Here is a 9374-nt window from a genome sequence, read left to right on the forward strand (position 1 = left end):
CTTCCATAAGTTTTACTTTTTCTCCTCCTCCCTCCCCTCCCCCTTCCCCAAGATGGCATGCAATCTGATATAGGTTCTCAATATATATTTCCATTAAACATATTTTCACATTAATCATGTTGTACAGAAGAACTAGCAGGAAAAGGAGGAACCATGAAAAAAAACCAAAAAAGAAAATAGTCTGCTTTGCTCTGCATTCGGACTCCATAGTTCTTTCTCTGAATGTGGATGAAATTTACCCTTATGAGTCCTTTGGAATTGTTTTAGGTCCTTGCATTGCTGAGAAGGGCTAAGTCTATCTAAGTCAGTCATAGAACACTGGCTGTTACTGTACAATGTTCTCCTGGTTCTGCTCACTTCACTCACCATCAGTTCATATAAGTCTTTCCAGGTTTTTCTGAAGTTTGCTGGTTCATCATTTCTTATAGCACAATAGTATTCCATTACATTCATATGCCACAACTTGTTCAGCCATTCCCCAATTGATGGGCATCCTCTCAATTTTCAATTCTTGACCACCACAAAGAGAGCTGCTATAAATATTTTTGTACATGTGGGTCCTTTTCCTATTTAAAAATAATTTATTTTTAATTTTCAATATTCATTTTCACAAGATTTTGAATTCTGAATTTTCTCCCCATCTTTCCCCTACCCCCTACCATGCATTCTGATTACCCCTTCCCCCAATCTGCTCTCCCTTCTATCACACCCCTGCCCTTATCCCCTTGCCTCTTACTGTCTTGTAGGGCAAGATACATTTCTATACCCCATTGCCTGTATATCTTATTTCCCAGTTGCACGTAAAAACAATTTTTAACATTTGTTTTTAAAACTTTGAGTTGAATTGAATTCTTCTTAAGATAGACTGCAAGCTGAGACTGGCTAGGATGCTACTGTTAGTATTTTCTGTTAGTATGTCCAGTGAAAAGCTCATTTCTGTGATCAGCTTCATACTCCTTCCATTCAGATTGTTGGATTTGCTGTACCTGGATTAATTCTACCATGTTCACAATTGTGGTCTCCCCTTCAAAAGGTATTGTTGAATAGCTTCTTGGTCCTGTCTCTTTAATATAGTACTCATGCTTTTTTCTATCAAAATTAGCCCATCTAGTGAGGATCTCTCTTCCTATTACAACACTAAAGAGGATAATGACCTCCCTGTGTTACAGCAAAAAACATCTTTTAAAATGTCTACTTGGGGGCATGAAGGTGAAAGAATTTACTTTTGGTTAGAGCAAGATAATTTTTCACATTTTACCCTGCCTTGAAAGCTTTTTAAAGAAGTCTTGACTTTGCTTTCATGTTGGGTGATGCTGATACACCTATAAGTGAATAATAAAGTGAAATAAAAGTGATCAGAATTGAGACCAGAAAACCTGAATTTGAACAAATGATGCTCCCACCTGTCCATAAAACCAGAAGCCTTTGAAGGATCCTTCCCCCACCATTGGAACTGTCCTGATGATATTATGGTCAACGAAATGAAACAGTTGAGGATAAATCCTCACATCTGTCTCTCAATTATAGTATCACAGTATTTCATTGTTGGAAAAGACCAGGGAAGCCATTTTGACCAACCCACACCACAAAAGAAATCTCCATTATAATGTACCCCCAACATGGTCATCTAGGCTTTCTTTGAAGGCTTCTAATAAAGAGGTGTCCTTCATCTCTTGAAGCAATCCATTCTACTTTTTAATAGATCTTATTGTCAGGAAGATTTTTCCAGATGTCAAGCCTAAATTTTTCCTTTTGCTAACTTTGACTTATTTCTCTGGTGGCAAATAAAAAGGTCTTATTCTCTCTTCCATATGGCAGCCCTTCAGATAGTTGAGGGGAGGTATTATGTACCTCCCTGACTCTTCTCCAAGGATACAAATTCTTGTGTCCTTCACCTGACCTTCACATGACATGAACTAAAGGCCCCTTACCATCTTTGTTGCCTTTATTGGATCTCTTATGGATGTCCTCCCTAAACTATAGAATTGACCAGGGTGGAGTAGAGTGGAATTGTCACATCCATATTCATATGTGTTTTGGCTCTCTGAATGTAGCCCAAGATTGCATTCGTTTTTGTAGATTGTTTCAGCATACTACCGACACAAATTGAGCTTGAAATCTACAGAAATACCCGTGCCGTTTTTAGGTAGGCTGTTATCTCTCATTTCCCTAATCATGTACTTGGGGAATTGTATGTTTTTTAAACCAAAAGTAAGACTTTACATTTATCCTTATTGAATTTCATTTTTACTAGATTTTAACTCGTGCTCTAGCCAAATATTTTTGAATGCTGACTCTATCATGGAATATGTTAAATATTTCTCCCAGTATTGTGTTATCTGCTAATATGACTTCTTTTCATCTATTCCTTTATCCCAATGATTGATAAAAGTGTTAAATAGCATGAGCCAAGTGCAGATTCCTTGGGACTCCCTTGGAGACTTTCTATCAAATTGTCATCCAACCATTAATGACTAATCTTTGAGTCTAGACACCCCTGTAAACTTCCAAATTCATCTTATGGCATTATGGTCTAGACCATATTGCTACATCTCTTTCACAAAAATAATATAAGATATTTTATAAAATGCTTTAATACATTCTACATAAATTATATTGTAAACATTACCCTGGTCCAACAATTTTATGACTCCTTAAAAAAAGAAAATAGGTTTAGTTTTGCATGAGCTATTCTTGATGTAACCTATACTAGTTCCTTGTAATCATCACTTTCTTTTCCAGATGGTCATTATTTCTTTAACGATCTGTTCTAGAATTTTCCAAGGAATCAATTAGTTCATCGACCTTTAGTTTTCAGTCTCTGTGTCCTTATTTCTTATTGAAAATTAGAACATATGTCTTTCTTTTTAAAATTTTATTAGCAGTAACTAAACAATATTTGCCATTGAAGACCAGAAGCTATAGTTCATTTGGGTAAGATGACTTTATCAAAGGTGGCTAAGTGATCTTGGACTATCTCCTTAGTTACCTTGGGTATCAAATCTGTTAGCCATTTTCTTTTTGTCCTTTCCATTATGAGGGTCATTTTCCACAAGGGAGAAAATGGAAGCAAAGTGAGAATTAAGTTCCTCAACCTTCTTTCTATTGTGTTATCATTATTCCATTATTCCAGTATTGTTCCTAGTCGTTTCTTGGCCTGTATACAAATAGCTAACAGGAAAGTAAGGATTCAGTTTAATAATCAAAAAGCTCCTTTTCTGAGGATTCCAGAACCATCCCTGATATGGAGTGCTTTTGAGAAAAAAGTCACTCTCTGTGTTTCTCTGTGTGTGTGTCTCTGAATCTCTCATCTTTCCTTTTACGTCTCTCCCATTGACTACGTTACTAGAAAGTTTGGATCAATACAAGAGAATGGAAACAGCTTGGAATCAACAATAGCCAACAAGCAGTTATTAAATGCTTACTATATGTCATTCATGTTGCTAGGCATTAAGAAAGCAAAGAAAGACTACAACTCAGTCCCTACTTTCAAGAAGCTTACCTTCTAAAGGGGAAGACAACATACTAAAATGTATTTACAAGATATATCTAGTATAGGGTTCTGCTCACCATGGCTGCATTAGGTGGTGGCATCAGGGAGCATGAGGAGCTGGTATTGTTCTGCAGAGGTAGTGGGCAGAGTGATGATTCTGAGCTGACACATAGGATGATACAGCATTGATAAAAGCATACAACAAAGCTGTGGCATCATTTAAGAATGGTGAAATTTCCGAAACTTCAGACAAACAAAAATGTGCTGGACCAAAAAGAAAAAAAATATTAAGAACAGAAACAAGAAAAAAGCCAGCCTTATTGAAACAGTGGACAGTTGGTGATGCTTGTTGTGCAATGTGGTCTGATGATGGCAACATATATCCAGCTACTATTGATCTGAAGAGAGGGATATGTCTTATAGTTTATACTGGCTATGGAAATAAAGAAGAACAGAATTTGTCACATTGTCTTCCAAACAGTGAAGGAGTTCATGATGAAGAACCTATTCATGCAAATTAAAATGAAGGTCAAAGTCAGCATTCAACAGATGAAAGTGAAAAATCCTCCAGATTATGTGGAAGAAAACAGAATCGTATCAGATCCAGAGCTGCTCATTGGAATTCTTATTTCCCTCCTCCACCACCATTTTGTCTTCCAGTGCCAGGGCTAGGCAAGCCTGGACTGAAATTCAGTGGCCCACCACCCTTCCTCACAGGCTGGCCCCCACCATTTCTTTCAGGATCACCGTTGATTCCCCCACCACCTCCCATGTCCCCCTATTCTCCTGAAGATGCTGATGCTATGGGAAGTATGTTAATAGCCTGGTACATGAGTGGCTATCATACTGGTTATTATCTGGGCTTAAAACACCATCAAAAAGAAGGAAGGCACCACCCCTGAATTAAGGAGTACAAATCTCTCCCAAGGAGAGTGGTATTTTATCCTGTCCTGGCTGTGATGAACAAAGTTGGGTATTTTTCCCCCTCTAAGACTTGACTGGAGAGTGCAATCCATTGTGTAATTGTTGAATATGTTTTAATGTACACAGGTTTTTGGTTTCTTAATCAGGAGAGTATATTTAGAAAAAAAGAATGTTTGAATAGTTGAATAAAATAACGAGGATGTGAATGTTGAAAACTCTTAGCAACTTTATTATTGATGTCAATAAAGTTTTACTTTTCCAAAAAATATCTAGTATAAATGGAAGCCAATTTTAGAGGGTGGACACCAGCTGTGTGGTGGAGGGCAGCAGCATAGAGCCTGGGATAGGTCTTTTGAAGAAGGTAGTGAATCCTAAGTTTTGATGGAAGCCAGGGAAACCAGGAGGCAAAGATGATAGGATAACACAAATAGACACAAATTGAGGACATATCCAAGGCAAACGTGGGAAACAGATGCAAGAAGATTGTCAGCCAAGGGAAGCAGTTTTAAGAGCATGCTGTCCAGGGTCAGTCAGGTGGTACAATGGACAGAGAACTGACCCTGGAGTCAAGAGGACTTGAATTCAAACTCAGCCTCAGACACTTACTAGCTGTAGTAAGTGAGCAAGTCAGTTAAGAGGGAGGAGGAAGAGGAGGAGTTTAATGCCCTGTACTAGCAAGAATACTAGCTCAGGACTGAAAAGGGGACCTCTAAGTTCTAAAACAAAGGAATTTGTGAGTTATTTCTTTGCCACATGCATATGTTATAGGTGTGTCTCACTACCATTGTACCTGCAGTTCGAGCATACTCTTCTGATGGTCCTATGTGTGCCTATGAAGAGTGTGCCCTAGGATTTGAGGGGGATTTTTACACCAACTATTTTTGCTATACCTTTTCAATACATCACTTTTCTAAAAGTTAACGGAGCTAATAGGTCAGTTATTGACCCACAGTGATGGGGTTCATGAGTGATACAACTAGAAACTACCTATTTTCCTTAGAGAGAAGCAGTAGCTGCCCTGAGTTGTTTAAATAAAACATTTTATAGATTTTGCTTTAAGAATCTAGAGTCACCTTTATACCATAATGAAGTATTATTGTGAAAAAAGTAACACACAAATAACAGCAATAGAAAGTAGACTATGAAAGTATATTCACATATAGGACATATGGTGGATAGGTCCACTATTAGAAATGGACTATTTTGAATTTCAAAGCTTCTTGGTCATCCATGCCCTTCTATTAGAATATGCATATCTTTTTATAAGAGGTAGACTTACAAAGTACTTTAGCCATTAATATTATTTGGTGGCTACTGAACCAAGAGGCCTATTGAATGGGATACCAGATAATTCCTCGGGTGAAGGAGCACCTGCAAGGAGAGAAGAGTACCCGAAAGGATAACGGAGAAAAAGTCAAGAGCAAACATTCTGTACCTCACAGATTTTGCTTCACAAAATTTACAAAAGTGAGGTTTATCCTTGGAGAATAAAAAAATTATTCTAAGAGACTGTGGAGTAGTTGAGAAATGCAGAATTCTAAAATCTTTGGGGAACTCTTTGAAAAAAGAGAAAAATATCAAGAAAGCCGATAAAGATCCTAAAAGTGAAATATATCTGATTAGATCCAGAGAGATTTTACAATACGAAGAGTTTTCAAAGGGATAAACTATCTATTCATTGAAAAGAAGGAGAGAAAGTAGTAAGAAAGGGACAGGGAGGGTATTGGAAAAGTCCTATTTAAGGGACAATAGCGAGAAGGGAAGGGGAAAAAACAGATACAATTTTAAAAGGGAAAAGCAGGAGAAGATATCTTTCTGTGTATTGGGGACTGTTGAATTTACCTGATAGTAATGGTGAGGCATTTTGAGACTGAAATAAATAGAATTTTAGAAGGCTATAGCAAATAGTCTTTTTCCTTTGGCAAGTTTCATTTGAGATAGGATAGATAAGAATGCAGGAGAGAAAAAACTGCAAAACAATGTAAGGTGTAATAGGGGGGTGTAAAATCATTTCAGCACAAAGTGAAAATCAGAAAACTGGTGCCCAGTGCATTTTTATAATTTCCATTCTCCCTTTCCTTGCCTCAGGATGTGCCTGTGCAAGATAATCAAGCTTTTCCTCTCAGGGTCTTGGTTTCTCATTTGTAAAATGAAAGGAGTGGAATCAATGATCTACAAGATTCCTTCCAGCTCTAAATCTGTGATCCTATAATTTCCTAATCAGAGATGCACAATCATTCATAGACCTCCCTCAGCAGGCCTCATTTGCTAGACATCCAACTTGACTCTTTTGCTCTAATTCAGTCAAAATATGAATAGCAGCTTCTTCCATGCCTCTTGGGGATATTGTGTGGGCGATTTCTTGGTGAAGGGCAGAGTGCTTTTAAAAATAAAATGCTGCTCAGTGAATGAACATCACCATTGTTTTTGTTTAATACTTAGACCGCAAGGAGAGTCGCTCAGACCATCTTTTGGGAGTCATCTGTGAGAGAGCCAGTTGGACACAAAAGCTATTTAAGGGATTGAAAACATTGCAAATTTGAAGGAGAGGAGAAAGAAGTCAGGTCTCACAAGGCCTTCTACAGCCAGTGAGAGTGACTCATAGCTACTTGGAGGAAGGGTATCCTGTATATCACTCAAATGAAAATTGGCCCACAAACTGGAGAAGAGAACACATCACTGACTCATAGGGCCTTGGATCAAATGAACATCTGCCTTTGTTCTCCAACTCATGTTAACCCTTCTTTACCTCATGATACTGAGAGCTGCTTTTAAAAATTCCAGATATTAAAAGGATGTTCTAACCAAAGGTTAATTTATTTGAGTCCTCAGTGCTGACCCTGCTCAGTTTAAAAGGTGATTTGCCAAATGCATATAGCATAAAGAAAATGGGAACAGCCTCTTATTCTCAGAGCTTAAGTTCACAACTTGTTTTTCCCAAGTCCTTATTCCTCTTTGGAGAATGGCTTACTTCCATACCTGTCTTTTACCAGATGGCACAATCACCACTCAGGCCCTGGCTGAACAAAAGCTCCATAAAAGTAGGGTGTCCTTATGTACAGTGCCTCTGAAGAAACCACTAAAGAGTCACAAGATACTTAAATAGTCCAGCACCTTGGTAGTTCAGGAATGAAAGAAAGAGAGAGAAACACAAAGAAAGAAAGAAAGAAGGAAGGAAAGAAAGAAAGAAGGAAGGAAAGAAAGAGGAAGGAAGAAGGAAAGGAAGGAAGGAAGAAAGAAAAAAGAAAGGAAGAAAGAAAGGAAGAAAAAGAAAAAATAAAGACAGGCCTCTTATAATACTTCTTACTGTGGGCCAAGCCTTATGCTAAACTGTGAGAATGGAAATACTACAAAAGGGAAGATAGTCCCTGTCCACACAGAACCTACATTTTAATAGGGGGCAACATCACATACAGGAGATGAGTGGTTAGGGAGGGCTATTTCGGTTTGGAAAGTTGCAAGAATGAAGAGTAGAGCACCATATGGTAGTAAATTGACACACCCTTTCTAGGAGTAATGATATAACCAGAAGGGTAGGTGTGCAAAGGGTACAGGCAGGGTAGCTGGTGAGGAAGTGGCTGGTGTGATCCTCAAATATTCATTTTCACTCACCACATATACACAATAAATTGTTAACTTTTGTTATTTCTACTTTCATAATATCTCCCATATAGGTCTCCTTTCCTCCAGCCATAACCCAAGTTCAGATCATCACCTCTCATTTATATATTACTACAGTAGCCTTTTAATTCATCTCCCTGCCTCAAGTCATTCTCCACACCAATATAATTTCCATCCAGGTGCAAAGGCAATTTTTCTAAAGCATAGTATGAACCCAACACCTCCCCCAGCCCCTACCCCATAACCTCTAATGACCCTCTACTACATTCAAGAACAAATATAACTATTCTATTTGACATTTAGATCCACTTATTACCTGGAAACGTCCCACTTTTCCATTCCTCCTATATTTTACTCCCTCCCATGTACTCTGTGATCTAGCAACACTGGCCCTCACACTCCACTTACTGTCTCTGTCCCTTTGTACTGGCTGTCTTCCATGTCTGGTATACCTTGCCCATTCCTATCTGCCTCTTGGTTTCCTTGACTTCTCTCAAGACTCAGCTCAAGTCCCATCTTCTGAAAGAAAAGCCTTTTTTGGTCCCCCCCGCAACCTTGGCCCCATCTCAGATTATTTTCCATTTATTCTCTCTCTATATAGATATCTTGTATATACATAACTATTTAGACATTGTCTCGCCTATTAGAATGTGAACTCCCTGTGAGCATGAAGCATGTTTTTGCCTTTCTATCCTCAGCATGAGGCTGATGATTTGTGCAACTCTATCACACTTAAATCCAATTCCCATGTAAGTCATCACTCATTCATGATGTCATTAGTCTCCTTCAAAAACCAAAGATCATCAACAACATCAGTTTAGCAGGCTGCCTGGCACATAGTAGGCATTTAATAAATGCTTCTTGACTGAAGGAGTAATGCATGGTTGGAGGATGGGCCCAGAGTAGTAGCAAAATACTTAGAAAGAAAAAAAAAACAGAAGGTAATCAATTTTTTGGTGGCATTGTGGTAGAAGAGGACTCAACCTGAAGTTTGGTCAAAGGATCTAGATTTAAGTCATAATACTACTGTGACTTTGGACAAATAAGCTGACATACATGTCTGGGTCTCAGTTTCCTAATCAACAAAGTACAGATATTCCTACCTACCCTGCCTGACTAATAGGCATATTTTCAGGATACTCCTTTGTAACTCTTCAGATGTTTGAGAAGTATCAATATTATTATTTAGTGATGATTCCTAGAGAGTAGGTTTGAGTAGGTCAATCAAAAAAATTATAGGGCATCTACTAAAAACATGGAATCTTAAATTGCATGGGCCCTAGAAGTTAGTTTGATCCTTCATTTACAGATAAGGTAATCAGAGAAGTTATGTGAG

The 9374-nt window shown here is 38.1% G+C and overlaps 1 pseudogene; it reads left to right on the plus strand.

The window, feature by feature from the left end:
- The first annotated feature begins 3571 nt into the window (after positions 1-3571).
- LOC118836196 lies at positions 3572-4395 on the plus strand (annotated as a pseudogene).
- Positions 4396-9374: the final 4979 nt, after the last annotated feature.

This window comes from Trichosurus vulpecula, chromosome 1 (assembly GCF_011100635.1).
Source record: "Trichosurus vulpecula isolate mTriVul1 chromosome 1, mTriVul1.pri, whole genome shotgun sequence".
Classification (NCBI taxonomy): domain Eukaryota; kingdom Metazoa; phylum Chordata; class Mammalia; order Diprotodontia; family Phalangeridae; genus Trichosurus; species Trichosurus vulpecula.